At 53.0% G+C, this 14616-nt stretch overlaps 1 long non-coding RNA gene and 1 pseudogene across 1 annotated transcript; one reads left to right on the top strand and one right to left on the bottom strand.

The window, feature by feature from the left end:
• Positions 1 to 719: 719 nt before the first annotated feature.
• On the bottom strand, positions 720 to 13562 carry LOC147573168 (uncharacterized). Its single transcript, XR_015245504.1, has 3 exons — positions 13288 to 13562; positions 7676 to 7773; positions 720 to 7265 (listed from the first exon to the last, which is right to left on the bottom strand). It is a non-coding gene; the product is annotated as an uncharacterized LOC147573168 (long non-coding RNA).
• LOC112853174 (small nuclear ribonucleoprotein G pseudogene) lies at positions 9348 to 9678 on the top strand (annotated as a pseudogene).
• Positions 13563 to 14616: the final 1054 nt, after the last annotated feature.

Below are 14616 nucleotides of genomic sequence, written 5' to 3'. Positions count from 1 at the left end.
GCCGAGCTTACACCCAGGGGATGATGCTCGAGAATGCCGGGAGACAGGTGGACAGGGCCTGTGTTCTGTGCTTTAGGTTTTAGATCTTGTCCTGGAGGCAATTAGAAGAGCCAGAAGGATTTTTTTTTTTTTTTTTGCCAGAAAGATTTGTAAACCCCAATTTCTATTTAGTTATTTTTAGTTTGAAGGATCTTTCTGGAAGTGGTGCATGGGGCGGGCTGGAGTGGATCAGATGAGGCAGCAGATAAGTGCAGAGACCACAGTGAGTGTGTGCATTGGGGCTGGGGCTCCATCGCAAGGGCTGGGGGTGAACCTGGTTCAGTGTGGGGTGCTCACAGCCCCCTCACTCCTGCTCTCCTGTCTCAGCCTCATCGTGACGCCTGACAGAAAATGCTTTCTGGAAACATGAATTAAGGAGATGCTGGGTTTGGGAAAACCTTTTCCATTAGGATTCTTTTAGTTGCAAACAGAAGCAGGCTCATCCAAGCTGTCTTAACCAGAGGGAAGTTGTGGGCTCCTATGGGCTGGAAAATCTGGCTTCCGAGGCCTGTGACCTGCTCTCAGAAGGGCCCCGGGCGTGCGGTAATGGCCTGCTTTCACTGTCTTGCCATTTTTAATAACATCTTTGAATTTTTTTTTTAATGTTTACTTGTTTTTGAGAGAGAGAGAGAGAGAGAGAGAGTGTGAGAGAGAGACAGAGAAAGAGGGAGGCACGGAATCTGAAGCAGGCTCCAGGCTCTGAGCTGTCAGCACAGAGCCTGATGCGGGGCTCGAACTTATGACCTCGAGATCATGACCTGAGCCAAAGGCGGATGCTTAACTGACCGAGCCACCCAGTCACCCCAGCAATGTCTTTGAACTTGTGTTTTACAAGTGAAGTCTGGTGGGGCAACAAAGCATGCATGAGGGTAGAGGAGGCATGTGTAAATGCACCTGCCGTTCCTCGACATTCGTGCAGGTAAAGAGTGGAGACCCCCCCATGAGCACAGAATTCTGGGGACCCACAATGTCGAGGAGTTCAGCAAGACTCAAAGTCAGCAGAAGGTATGCCTTTTACGTGTATGACTGACTAACCGTGGGTCTAACACCCCAAGAGAACCAGAACTTGCTTCAAATGCAGAGGAAGACAATGGTGCTCTAAGAAACAGAACAACCAAGGAACCGCAGCCCTACCTTTCTCACGGCGTGGTACATCCCCGCGTCTGTCCCAACGACACTGACAAAACCCATGTGGAAGGAAACAGTGCCTCAAGGTGCCCTTGCTTCTGGTCCTACCTCACACAGCACTAAGCTGAAGGTGGAGGGTCGGTAGAGTGTGCTCCTATCAAGAAGTGAAATAGAGACGGTGGAATTAACTTTGTGCACCTTTCTGCTGTTCTGGGAAGAATAAAACATACACGCACGTGCCGTGCCGCGCAATGCAAATTGTGGTACTCGATAATTCCACATATGTAAGTTAAATGCCCTCATATTTGAATTGAAAACTATCACTGCGCGTGTAAAGGTGGGCAGCGAAATTCAGCCAAGTAATTTACAATTTTAATTTCTCTTGACTTGGAATGTCATTAAATAGCAAATTTAAAAAATGCCACGAGAAGTGGACAGAGGCCAGAGGAGACAGAAAAAAAGCTTTCTATTTTAGCACCTTTAACAGCACTCTGCTCCTGCATATGGAACTAGGGGCCCCACAAGTGATGTCGCCAGGCCTGAGTCCATGAGTAGATCCGGCTTCAGACACCACCTGAGGCTTCAAGATTTCAAATCACACAATCAAAACTTGGCTTCTCTCTGCCTCTCAGCCTGGCCCTCCTGCGCCCCCTGTGGTCTCGGGTTTCATGCGGTGGCAGGACAGTGGCGGCGGCTCCAACACTAGGATCTGGAGGCTCCTTCCCAGAAGCCCCAGCAAAAGGGCTTCCTGTCCTTCCTGAACCCGCCACTCCTGTCGGGAGACGTGGTGCCCAGATGGGCTTCATCCAGGTCTGTTTACTCAGCCCCACCTGCACTGAGAGTGGGGGAGGGGAAATCAGGCCACAGTGATAAGAAGAGCAAGAGGCTTAAGTTAGTGACACGCTTCTCACGTACCCCTTCCTGGATGCCCGATGGCCACACCCGCCCTCTCTTCTTATGCTAGCTCTTTCCTAAAAAGAAGCATCTGCCTATACACAGAAAACGTGTTTACCGTCTCCCCCAGGGGAGACAACTCAAAGTTGTACCAGAGAAAAGGCTGTAATCTCTAGGGGATGTGCTGTCCTTTCTGTGAGATGTGGGGTGCAGGTCCTCACGGTCTGACTTCGGATGGCTGAATGATGAATTTGACCAGCTCCAGCACACAAAGGAACAGGGCATTTTAGCAAGAGATCTGTAAATAACCCCACATAACTCTCACCTGGAGAGGGGAGAGTGGGAAAGGGTGGTCGCCGGTCCAGGGCACGTACGTTCTCACATCCAGAATAGCAAGAAGCCCTTGCCCTGACAGTAGTCCAAGCCCCTGGCCGGTCGGTTGGGCCCCAGCCCCCCCATTCTGCTCTGTGCGAGGATCAGCCACAGCCTTTGTTCTTCTCTCAGACCCCTGGTTGGGAGGTCTGTCGTGGAAACATCTGAGCTGGGTACTGGGGAGAATATCCCTTCTGGAGGCTGCATGACTTCAACAGCCCACCGCTTATTGGCACGAGAGAGAGCATACAATATGAGTAATCACCCACTTTCCTTTGCCAGATTTGGGGTTTTTCTGGCGACAGAGACCCTGAAGGCGGGGGATCAGCATTCTATCTCCTTGCTTCTGCCTTTTCCACAGGCTAGATCCACAGAAGCCAGAGATTCGATCAAGTCGGAGTCTCTGGATAGGACAGGTGGCCTGGGAATTTCTGATTCCCAGCACCAGGCCCAGGTTTGGCCTCCACCCCAGGATCTCAGTGTCATGGCGGCATGCCGGGCCAGTGTTGCCATCTTGGCGGCCGCCCACACGTGGGTTTCTGCTGTGGGGAGAGTGGAAACCATATCTTCTGAGGTGGACAGCACTGCTCTCTGCCCACAGGCTGCGTGCCAGCTACGTCTTTACACAATCAAAGAGGGACCTTGCACAGACCAATGCTGAGAAGGGACCATGAGCCAAGGAGCATGAGTCACTTAATCTTCTGCGCCTGGGTCAAAAAATAGAGCGGGGAAAAGACTAGCAACAAATATATTCATGTTGCATAATTTTAGAAAAGGAACGTTTTTCAAAATCGTGAGAAAAACTCAACGACCAACGAAACCATCGTCCGTCGAGGATTAAAACGTATCAAAGAACATCAGCAGCATTAAGGAGGGGCCGCAGGAGTCTCCAGACACCTCCTGAGACTCACGCGTCGGGGAGGCCTGAGTGGGTTGATTAAAGAGGCCATGACGGGGCTGAGCTCTGTTCAACCACCACTGGGACTCCAGAGGGTCCGTGGAGCCAGCGGCAGAAGCCCAGAGGACAGTGCTTTTCCTCAGCTGATGTTGAGAGCAGATGACCACACCGCACACGACAGAGACCCAGCAGTAGGGCAGTAGAGCTGTGAGCAGACACATCTGCAACAAGAGTCTCCGGATGCAGCCTTCGGGCCATGCATGATCCTTGCTGTGATACACGCTGTGTGTCGGGCATCCGTGGCAAACACGTGCAGTCGGCGATATTGTTGCCATGTCGACCAAGCATTTCCATGGTCAGCCGTGGGGAGGGATCAGCTGTAGAGACCAGCGATTTGGGCGGAGGGCCCTCGTGAGTCCCTGTGACTATAACCCAGGGAGACCCATGCAGGTGACCCCCTGAGCCCCATGCTGACTGTCAGGCCTGTCCTCACACAGTGAGGCAGGCTCAAGGAGAATGCTTGGGTCTAGGTCACACTTGGATCAGGGCGGAGCAACCCTCTTCCCCTGAAGTGGGGAAATCGCCCGCCCGTTGTTGGCCTAAAGGCGATCGGGATTGCAGAAATGCTTCAATGAGTCTTTCCACGCTCATGCCCTTCAGGACTGAAGAACGTGGTCCCCCGGCTGCTGAGGATGCTCTGGGGATTGCCCCTCACTGAGAAGGCTAGCCTCATCCAAGGTCATGGCCTCTTCCTGGAGGCCTGACTCCAAGATGGTAGCTTCGGGGGTAGAAGGCTCAGCCACCCACCCAGCCCCACTCTCAGAGGCCACCTTGACATTGCAGCCTGACTCCTCCCCGTGCTGCCTTCTTACCGTCCACACAAGGCCCCCAACCAGCCTCCCACGTGCTCACCTCCATCTCAGAAGCTGCTTCCCGGCAGCCCAGACTTCCACATAGCACTTGTGTGAGTTTCCTGGAGCTGCCCTGCCAAGTGACCACAAACCAGGCAGCTTAAAACAACAAATTTACTCTCAGTCTGGAGGCCAGAGCCTGAAATCGGGGAAATGGGGCCCTGCAGCCTCCGGAGCCTCGAGGGGAGGATCCTTCCTCACCTTGTCCAGCTCCTGGTGGATCCAGATGTTCCTCAGTCCGCATCCAGGTCACCCTAATCCTGGCCTCAGCCACGTCTTCACCTGGCCTCCCCCTGTGTGTCTCAGACTGTCCCTCTCCTCTCTTATAAGGACACTCATCCTCGGATTTAGGACCCACTCAGATAATGCAGGAGGACCTCATCTTGCGATCCTTATTGTAATGACGTCTGCAGGGAAGCTCACTGGAGATACGGTCATATTCTTAGATTCCGAGCGGACGCATACTTTGGGGGCCACGTGGGCACGTACTGCATCAGTGCAGGCTTCCACTTCTATGGCAACAGTAAGGGCGACGTGTGAGCTCCCGGGAGGGCAGGGTCTCTGTCGCATTTGTTGCGGCCTCCAGAGTCCCCTCAGAAGGGGAGACGGCGTGAACACGGCATCAGGCCCTGCCCCATAGAGGGGGCACCGTGAGCAGCACAGAGCGTGGGGAGAGGCGGCCCATCCCCCGCCGGCACCCCCAGAGCTGCAGCTCCTGATCTGTCGGACCACTCCAGGACAGGTGAGCCGGGGGACGTCACCAGTAGTCAGAGGAGAGGGAGCAGATGTGACACACCTTGAACATCTTCTGAAACTTCCACTGAGAATAAGGGAAGAATACCCATTTTTCCACGGGAGGTGTCAGGATCCAAGCTGAAGAGGCTTTGGTGGGGTCCAGGCTGGCCACAGGGACCCTCCCCGGTAACATGGCCCTGAGAGTTCCAGCTGGGAGACACCAGGCTCTACTTTCCATAGAGTGGGGAATGTGCTACTTCAACTGTCAAGCACATCCAGGGACGTGCTTTTTTTGTCCACCTGTACCTTGACTTCCCAACTGGGACCTACTTTGGGCAAGTCCTGGTTTGGATTCTGGCCCTTCTGCTCCCGTCCAGGGAGCCTGGGATGCTCAGAAGGCAACATGGAGCTGAGATGGGAGATGATACCAGAGGCCTCTGGACCCCGTTCCTTCCGGGAAGCCAAAGGATGTGGCCTGGGGTCAACAGCCACGGGAGGGGAGATATGGGATCTCAAGAGGCAGCACCTGAGGGGGACAAGCCCCTTCAGAGAGAACAAAAGACGATCGCAGAGAGTGAGGTGTGCTCAGGGGTTTCAGGGGCCTGGAGGGACCGTGTGGGGAGTCTGAGTTCAGCCTGGGACTTGCAGCTCCTGGCCTGTTGGGTGAAGCCATGCCTCCCATCCCTCCTCGGGTTGTCTTGGGGCCCAGCTGAAGGGACGGAGTCAGGGTTGGAGGCGCAGCAGCAAGAAGCTGAGCTCTGCGCTCAGGCAGGGCTGGGCTGGGTGAAGCTGGGTGATGTTGGGCATGGGGAACATCAGAGGAGCATCACCGAGTGGGAGTCTGGGCAAGAATTAGCTTGGTGCCCGGCCCGCAGTGATGGCTCCACCTGAGAACTCTTTCCCTCCCTGGGGGACGCTGGCCACTCAGTGGTCCAGGAGGACTGCATGGGAGTCTTCATGTCATGGGATGGTGGCCCTAGGATACAGGGTGCCCGGGGGGGCCAGGAACCCACGAGGGATGCCTTGATCATCACTCACTGTGTGTTTATGGTTTAACTCACTCTGAGGCACACGGAAGTGTAATGACTCGCCTCGGGCTCGCCCCAGCTCAAGCTGCCGAGTCCTGTCTACCGCGGGGTTCTAAATTAGGGTGCAGCACGCTTGGTGCACATGAATCAGGGCACAGAGAAGCCCTTAAAACGCCGCACACATGGTTTTGAGCGTTCACACATTCATGCATGGAGGCACGGCCCGCCTGACAGTCCCATCTTTGAGCACATAGGAAACGCTTAGCAGCACAAAGCAAAGGAGCAGGTGGGTGTGAGGTTGGTTGCAGGGGTCCAGGAGCAGGGCTGAGCCCCTCCTTCTCGCTCAGGGAATCAGAGGTTCTGGGGGGTTGATTCTCTGTAGGAGGTGGGGCCAGGGCAAGGATCCAGGAGCTCTGAGCCCCCAGGCGCGCTCTTCTGCTACCTGGAGGCCTCTTCTTCCCCTTACGTCCTTCTGTTCCTCCTGCCACTTCTCTTTACCCCCTCCACGTGTTCCAGCACATGTGTGGCCACCACCCTAGGGTGGATTTGTCCTGCCGCTACTACTCTTAACACTCGAAACTAGCCCACGGGCGAACCATGACCTACACAAACTTCCACGGGCAACAGTAGACCTCACCTGCTTAGACGGTGAGATGCTCTGTGGCGCGCATGGGCCGGTCCAGGGCAAACACAAGCGGCCAGCCATCGAGACGTAGGTGGACCAGGCCTCATCCGCTCTCTCTGGGCACGGGTGGGCCCCACTGTCTCGTGACCCATGGAGGCTCCTGTCCTGCCCCCAGCAAGGGCCCTGCCCCACCGCCCCCTGTCTACACCTGCTCAGGAGTCTGACTCGCAGTGTGCAAACTAGAAGTCAGTACTGATGACGTCACAGCGTCCCTTGATTGGCCACAGCACAGATGGAGAGAAGATCAGCCTGTAAAAACGTTCCTATGGCCAACATGGTGACACCAAGTGTACGAAATGGGGCCACCCTCTGAATGGTCACAATGAATGCAGCCGAGGCCCACGGAGCACTTACCACATGCCAAGGACTTACTAGGAGGCAGGCACCTTCCGCACACTCTCTTGTCCAATCCTCTCAACAGTTGTGGGACGTGAACACTATTATTATTATTATCTCCATTTTACAAACAGATCGCTCAAAGTTCAGAAGCTTATTCAAGGACAGACCTGGCTGACCTGGAAGTCGGAGCGTTTGGTCCCCTTCTGCAGAGCGAGCGTGAATCTGCCATTAATTGCCTAGTTGGGAGTGATCAAACAAGTTCTATCACATGCCATCACCGCGGTCCCCTCCAGCTCTTGGAAGACTCCCAAATACCTCCTGGTGATGGATGGAGGGCAGGCAGAGGAGGAGCGAGGAGGCCAGGAGGCACTGGTCCCAGCTTCGTTCTGCTGAGCGCCCTGAGACCCACCCAGTAGGTTGACCTCTCCAGCTTTGCCCCAGGCGCACCATCTGGGAGCATCTGCCCTGCACAGCCCTGGCACACAGTTCCCCCAGCCCCTGCTGTACTATCTCCGTTCCCCAGCAGGGCTTAGGCTGGGCCCATGGCTGGACTCACACATTTCTGGAAACCTAAGTTTAAGCTGAGGGATCCAGACACACCAGAAGCTAGCTGTAGAGGCCAAGGAAGTTCTGGAAGATAACTCACCTGAGGAAGGGAGGAGCCAGGCCCAGCAGTGGACCCTGTGACAGGCAGCTGTGTGGACGGTCTGGCAGCCAGGAGAACCATGTGTGGTTCAAAGAGAGCTGGGGGAGACAGAGGGATATGTGTGCTGTAAATACAAACAAATGGAGCCAGTTGACCCTATAAAACAGGACACAGGCACGGCCCTGACGGTTAGAGCAGCCGCCATGCCCAGAGAGAGCAGACGAGGCCTGAAGAAGCCACTGCAGCCCAACTATCGGAGCATCCTCACTGACATGGATGTCTTCTCGGGGACCGTGATAAGGCCTGTGGTCTCCACTAGTGTGGCAGCTGGCTGGGCTTTGAGCACCTTCCTCAGTGGCCTGGCACCAAAGGAAGGACTCAGGCTCTGGAGACCCGGGGTTCTAGTCTCACTTCTGCAACTTCCTTGTAGTATGCCTCAGGGAGATTAATTAAAGACTCTCAACCTGGGATGGGTGATTCCAAAAAAAAAAATTCACAAATTCTAATGCCCCTCTCTTCAGGAGGTGGGGTCCATTACCCGCCCCCCCTTCTTGAGCATGGGCCAGACTTAGTGACTTGCTCGCAACTAACAGAATAAACAGAAGTGACAGTGTGCAGCCTCAGAGACTTGGTCGTAAGGGGCATTGTGGTTTCCTGCCTGTCCCTTCTCTTGTCCTTGGACCACTTGCTCTGAAGAAGCCAGCTGCCACATCATGAAGAGAGGCCCGCCTGTGAAGAACCGAGGCCTCCAGCCAACAGCTGTGTGAGGGCGCCATCTTGGAATGGATCCTCCAGCCCCACACAACCCCAACCTCATGAGAAACCTTTAAGGATAATCTCCCAGTTACGCTGCTCCTGAATTCCTGACCCATGGAAACCGGGACAATAAGAAACGCTTTCTGGGGGCGCCTGGGTGGCGCAGTCGGTTAAGCGTCCGACTTCAGCCAGGTCACGATCTCGCGGTTCGTGAGTTCGAGCCCCGCATCGGGCTCTGGGCTGATGGCTCGGAGCCTGGAGCCTGTTTCCGATTCTGTGTCTCCCTCTCTCTCTGCCCCTCCCCCGTTCATGCTCTGTCTCTCTCTGTCCCAAAAATAAAATAAAAAACGTTGAAAAAAAAAATTTAAAAAAAAAAGAAACGCTTTCTGTTTTAAGCCAGTATATTTGGGGGGATCATGTGTTATACGGCACTAAATAACAGATACACAAGCCCATCTCAAGGTACTTGTCAGGATTTGCTGAGATGACACACTGGAAGGGTTGGATAACCCACACACTCAGTCTGATGGCTCCTTCCCTCTCTGGGATTTCCGTGCTCCCATCCCAGGGGCTAAGGCTTGGACTGTGGGTTCTGCTCACTCAGGAGCCAGCCCTCCAGCCAGGTTCCTGGCCTCCTTCCCATTTCCCCCAGCGTGCCTCCTGGCCTTGTCCAGAGACAGTGTCACACGGGGATGGGGGGGTGTAGTGGACCACTCTCTTCTTTTACACAAAGGGTCAAAGAAATCCATTGGAAACCAGTTTAATCCAAATCCTGTGGTAACCTTCTGTATCAAGCTCTCTTCCCAGGCTCACCTTCTACACAGCACAGTCGGAATGTCCAAACTGTAAATCAGTTCACACCATTTCTTGCTTAAAAACCTCCAGGGGGCATCTTTAAGTTCGCTGAATAGACACCATGAGCAAAGCCCACCCTCCAGAATTGAAAAAAATTATGGACAAGAAATTATCAGTGAACTTAAATGGTGAAGACATGTCCAAGAGGGCTCAATCCCTTCACGAATCTTGTGATAGACGAATATGTGGAGATGGCAACTAGTGGGCAACAGAACAATACTGGAATGGTGGTAATTTGAGAAAATAGTATCATCATGTTAGAAGCCTTGGAACAAGTATCAACAATGGGTTTGTTCACTGGAAGAAACCAACTGCTTCCATATGTCCCCTCTCCATAGCACCTGTTTTACTACAATATAAAAATCAGGTTATGTATTTTCATACTGAACTTTTTTTTTTTAAATAAACTTTTGTAATAGTAAAACACACACACACACACACACACACACACACACACACACACACACACACACACACAATCCCAACTCATACTGTGGCCATAAGACTCATGACATGCCCTACCCCTACTCTATGCTCTTGTTACAGTCTAAGCTCCTCTTCCTTATGGCCCTCAACTATGTGAAGCCTCCACACTTTGTCTCTTCCACGTGAAGCATTCTCCCCCCAGACCTTCCCAAGGCTGCCTCCTTCCTGTCTGTGTCACTTCTTTGGACCCCCAGCCCTACACAGGTCCTCACCACCACATTGTCCTATTTTTTCCTTTTTATCACCAGCTAAAATGACCCATTGGCTTGTTATTTGCCTGAAGGTCACTCTGGAGTGCAGAGATTTGCTGTGTTCTCTCCAGGGCTAGAATGGTACCCACATCCAAGAGACACTTGAATGTCTGTGGGTCAAGTGGCTTTTTGAACATCAATCAAATTCCCTTTTGAAAGCTTTGGAGGCAACTTTTTTCATAGAGAACACTCTGGAAAATCCTTCCATAAAAAGAACAAAGTACCTTCAGACTTTCTAACAGCAGGTCATACCTGTGTCATGATCATTTTAACCCAGGAAGGGTCTTATTGGGGATTTTGAAGCAAACTGGTGTTCTGAGGGTAGATAAATCATGGGGTCTCTCTGGGCAGCTGTCCCTCTATGGAGAGCAGACTTCTGAGGTCCACATGGCCCTACCGTGTAAACGTCTTCCCACCCACCAGGAGGGCTGGGATGAGCAAGGGGAACATGAAGAAGCCAGAATGTTCTGAGGTCCTGGAGGTTAGAAGAGGGAAGAGAGAAAGGAGGAAGCAGGACATGGCAGGGGGCTCTCAGAACGAATGACTCCTCCTCAGCTGTTGTCCAGCACTCAGGGTTGTGACTTCCAGGGCCAACCACCTAGGACTCTGCTTTGCTTGTTCCTTCTTGCAGGACCTGGGGAGCTATGCAGGCTCCTGGAGAACCTCAATGCCAACTGGCCTCCTTGCTTCTCTTGGCACTTGAACACCAACGGAGTCGTCTTCTACAGATAAGGTAGCATCAGTGTTCTGCTTGAGGCACTTCTCCTATTCTCAAGACAGACCCATCTCTACACGGAATCTCCACTCAGATCTGCCCACTCACCTCCTCCAAAACCCCCGTTCACCACACACACTCTGTTCCCAACCTTGGCCTTCTGTGTTCCCTGACCTGCAAGACTGTTCCACCATGCCATCTCCTGAGAGAGACCACCCAGACCAGTCTGGTCCCATCCCTTTCATTGTCCCCTGGGGGCACAGCACTGCCACACTTTCAGCTCTGATGAGTGTCCTTGGTTAGTGCCCATCTCCCTCGCTGCAACAGTCCCATGAAAGCAGGGACTTGCCTGTCCTACCCGCCACTGTGCCCCAAGGGGACAGTGTGGGGATTTCCTGGCACTCAGCAGATGTTCAGAACATACCTACTGAGTAAAAGAAAGACTAGGAAGCTCTGCAGTCAAGGAGGCATTGCTGGAAATGCAATGAAAATGATGGTTGGGTCTGGAGAGCTGGGTGATGACACAGCTACAGCCTGGCTGTGTCTCCTGGTGGGCAGATGTGTGCAGAGATGCTGACGGGGCAGGTTGTGTCCAGCGTGTCCCTTCTGGAAGGGATGGGCCATCTGGGGAAGCCCAGGACATGGTGCCAGGCTGAGACCTGGCCCTGCCTCCTGTCCTTTGCCCAGAGAGTGTGAGGTCTGGGAAGGATGTGATAGATGGGGAAGGAGATCTTAGCCCAGGAGAAGTAGAGGAGCTGGGAATACCCAACAATGGAAAGACTGAAGGTCAGGAGAAAGTGCTGCGACCCAATAGGTGCCCAGGGAAAGTGACCAAGGGAAGCTGCTTGGATCCGTGCAGCTGAGCACAGAGCATCCTGCGTGTCCCCCTTCTGCGTGAGGAGCCTGGGTGAGAACAGCAGCTTCCGCTAAGAGGCATGAGGTCACTGACCCTGGAGAGATTTGGGGCCAGTCCAAGGAGTGCAGGACACTTGGGATCAGCCACACTTGTACCCAAGAGAGCAGGAGGAGACCAGAGCAGGTAAGATGTGGGCAGGACCAGCCAGAAGGGACCTCACTGTTCCGGAGGCTCCCCCTTGGCCACGCACCCCCTTACTTGTTGGATTCAAGGAGGCCCAGGGGTCCCCGGGGAGAGGGCCAGAATTGGATGGCAGGGAGGCCATAGAAATATTCAGATCCTAATGCCTGGGGCAGCTGTGCTGGTAAGTGCCAGCTGAAGTCAGACTCAGCAGGTCTGGCCTTGTCTCCTGACTGGCCACATGCCTTTTCCATGTCGAGCCACCCAGATTTCCACCAACCCCTGGGGACACTGTGTTCCCTGGAGCTTTGGTGTCTGGTCTTTGCTCTCGCTCGAATTTTCATGACCCCCCAATCCCCACCTCATCCTTCCAAGTTCAGCTCAGCTGTCCTATCCTCATGGAGGTTTTCCTGAGCCCAAGGCTGGTCTAGGTTCCATGGTCCCCACCAAACACTCAGCCTTCCCAGAGCCTGACTGCTGGCATGTATTTCAGGCTGTGATTCCAAAGAGATGAGAGTTTCCCGCTAAACTCAGCCCAGAGGCTCAGGGTAGAACAGATGTCTATCGACATCTCATTAAATATTTGCTGAATGGATGAGCAATTGAACTAATGGGTTGAAATTGGCCACCCTCTTGCAGATCCCGTCACCCCTTCCCTGGCTATGTCTGCAGGTAGGGGCTACCATTGCTGTGGACAGGAAAATGTGGGTTCTGTAAGTATGCTGGGACTGTTGTAGCAAAGAGAGCCCATATGGGCTGGCTGCAAGTGACGCTAGATCCCCCCAGAGACTGTGAGGGCAAAGTTGCAACTCCCAGGGACCAGACCTTTGAAGTCTGAACCGAGTGCAGTGGAAGGTTACCCAGGATGCACACTGCCATGCTGATGGGACCTTGTCAGCACAGGCATGTCCTCTCTTGGCACCCATCTCAAACACATAGATGAGATCCATGTGTTTCAAACATCGTTGGCATTGCCGTGGACCAAACAAACAACCCGCTACTTGACTGCTGTCTCCATTCTGTGTGACTATTCTGCCAGGATTTTTTTCCCCACCTCTCGAAATACGTAACCTTTCTTGACTGGCTGGAAAGGTGGTAAAACAAACAAAAAGTGGCAAAAAGGAGTTTAATTAAAGGGCACGGGCTAAATAAAAAGGCCATCTCAGTGGGTTGTGCATTTGATTCCTGATATGGGCTCAGGTCGTGATCTGGTGGTTTGTGAGTCGGAGTCCTGCATCAGGGGCTCTGCACTGACAGCACGGAGCCTGGTTGGGACTCTCTCTCCCTGTCTCTCTCTCAAGAAAAGAAGCTGTCATATTTCATACTTTCCTTGGCACTATACTAAGGGTAATGGGTGAGCAAGAGGTGGGTGGCTGGTTTTCTGCCATACGATTCTTCTTCGGTTGTCTGAACTGGGAAGGGTTCTGCCAGATGTTTCCCAGGGCGCAGGAGCAGGAGCGGAGTGCAATTTTGTGCACTCCCCCAAACAGACAGTAGTGGGGGTGATCCTCACCTGCTCGTGTTGGGTGGGGGTCAGGGGCAGAGCCCTAGGCAGAGCCACTGAGTCCACACGCTGACGATCAGCTCATGGGAAGTCCTCTTGCTGGCCAGACCCCCTGCATTCATGCCCGGGAAGCAGCTCCAGAGCCTGGGACTGGCTGGAAGAGGGCTGGGAGGAAGTGTCGCAGAACTGGAAAAACCTGTTCTGGTGTGGGGAGGGCTGTGTGGCAGGAAGCCAGGCTCCGAGCTGAATGGGGAGACGTCAGTGCAGGCCCTCCATGGTCTCTGCCAAGCTTGAATGGTCCCGTATCTCTCTGGCAGGAAGATTTTTTAAACTGCATATAGATTGGGTAAGATGCACTTGTTTAATGGGGACAGAAAGAGGAGACCAGATGAGGGACTCTAAGTGTTAAAGGACAACCTGAAAAACCTGCCAAGGAGGGAAAAGTCTAACAAAGATGGAATTAGGCATTTGCCTGTCTGTTCGCCTCCATCTGGGTGGATCCAGGTGCTGTAGGGAAGTTCACAGAAACAGAGGGAAAACCAAAGACAATACCGCTCTTCCGGGCGGGTCAAGACTGATGGCGAGTGATTGAAGTGCAAATCACAGCTGCAGTGAGAGACCACTTCATACCCACAGGAATGGGGGATGGCTCTAGTCAAACATGTTGGGAACAGCAGGTGTTGACAAGGATGTGGAGACGTTGGTGCCCTCACTGCTGGTGGGAATATAAAATGGTGCAGCCACTTTGGAAAACAGTCTGGCAGCTCCTCAGAGCGTGAAACATAGAGTTGCCCTCTGACCCAGCAATTCCACCCCTAGGTATCTACCCGAGAGAAATGAAAACTTTGCACACACGCAAAATCTTGTACACAAATGGAGACACACTATTCATGATAGCCCAAAGTGGAAAAAACGTCCATAGGCTGCTGGGAGGAGAAACACAATGTGATCCATCCATGAAGGGAACGTTATTCAGCCTTAAAACAAGAAGGAAGCACTGACACCCACTACAATGTGGATGAACCTTGAAGACCCGACACTCACTAAGAGAAGCCAGACACAAAGGACCACATATTGTGTGATTCCATTTCTACGAAATGTCCAGAAGAGGCAGATCAATGAAGACAGGAAGCAGATGAGTGCTTGTTGGAGGCTAGGGGTGGGCAGTGTGAGGGTTAGGGAGATGATGACGAAGGGGTGAGGGATTTCCTTTTGAGATGGTGTCCTAACATGGATGATGGTGATAATCACAACTCTGTAAATACAAGAAAAGCCACTGAACTGTACACTATAAATGTGGGTGAACTATATGGTATGAATGATAACTCAGTAAAGCCA

The sequence above is a fragment of the Puma concolor genome, chromosome E3, assembly GCF_028749965.1.
Source record: "Puma concolor isolate L17-30 chromosome E3, mPumCon1.1.hap2, whole genome shotgun sequence".
In the NCBI taxonomy this organism is placed as follows: Eukaryota; Metazoa; Chordata; class Mammalia; order Carnivora; family Felidae; genus Puma; species Puma concolor.
The sequence above is the reverse complement of the archived record's forward strand: the minus strand, read 5'-3'. Positions and strand labels throughout refer to the sequence as shown.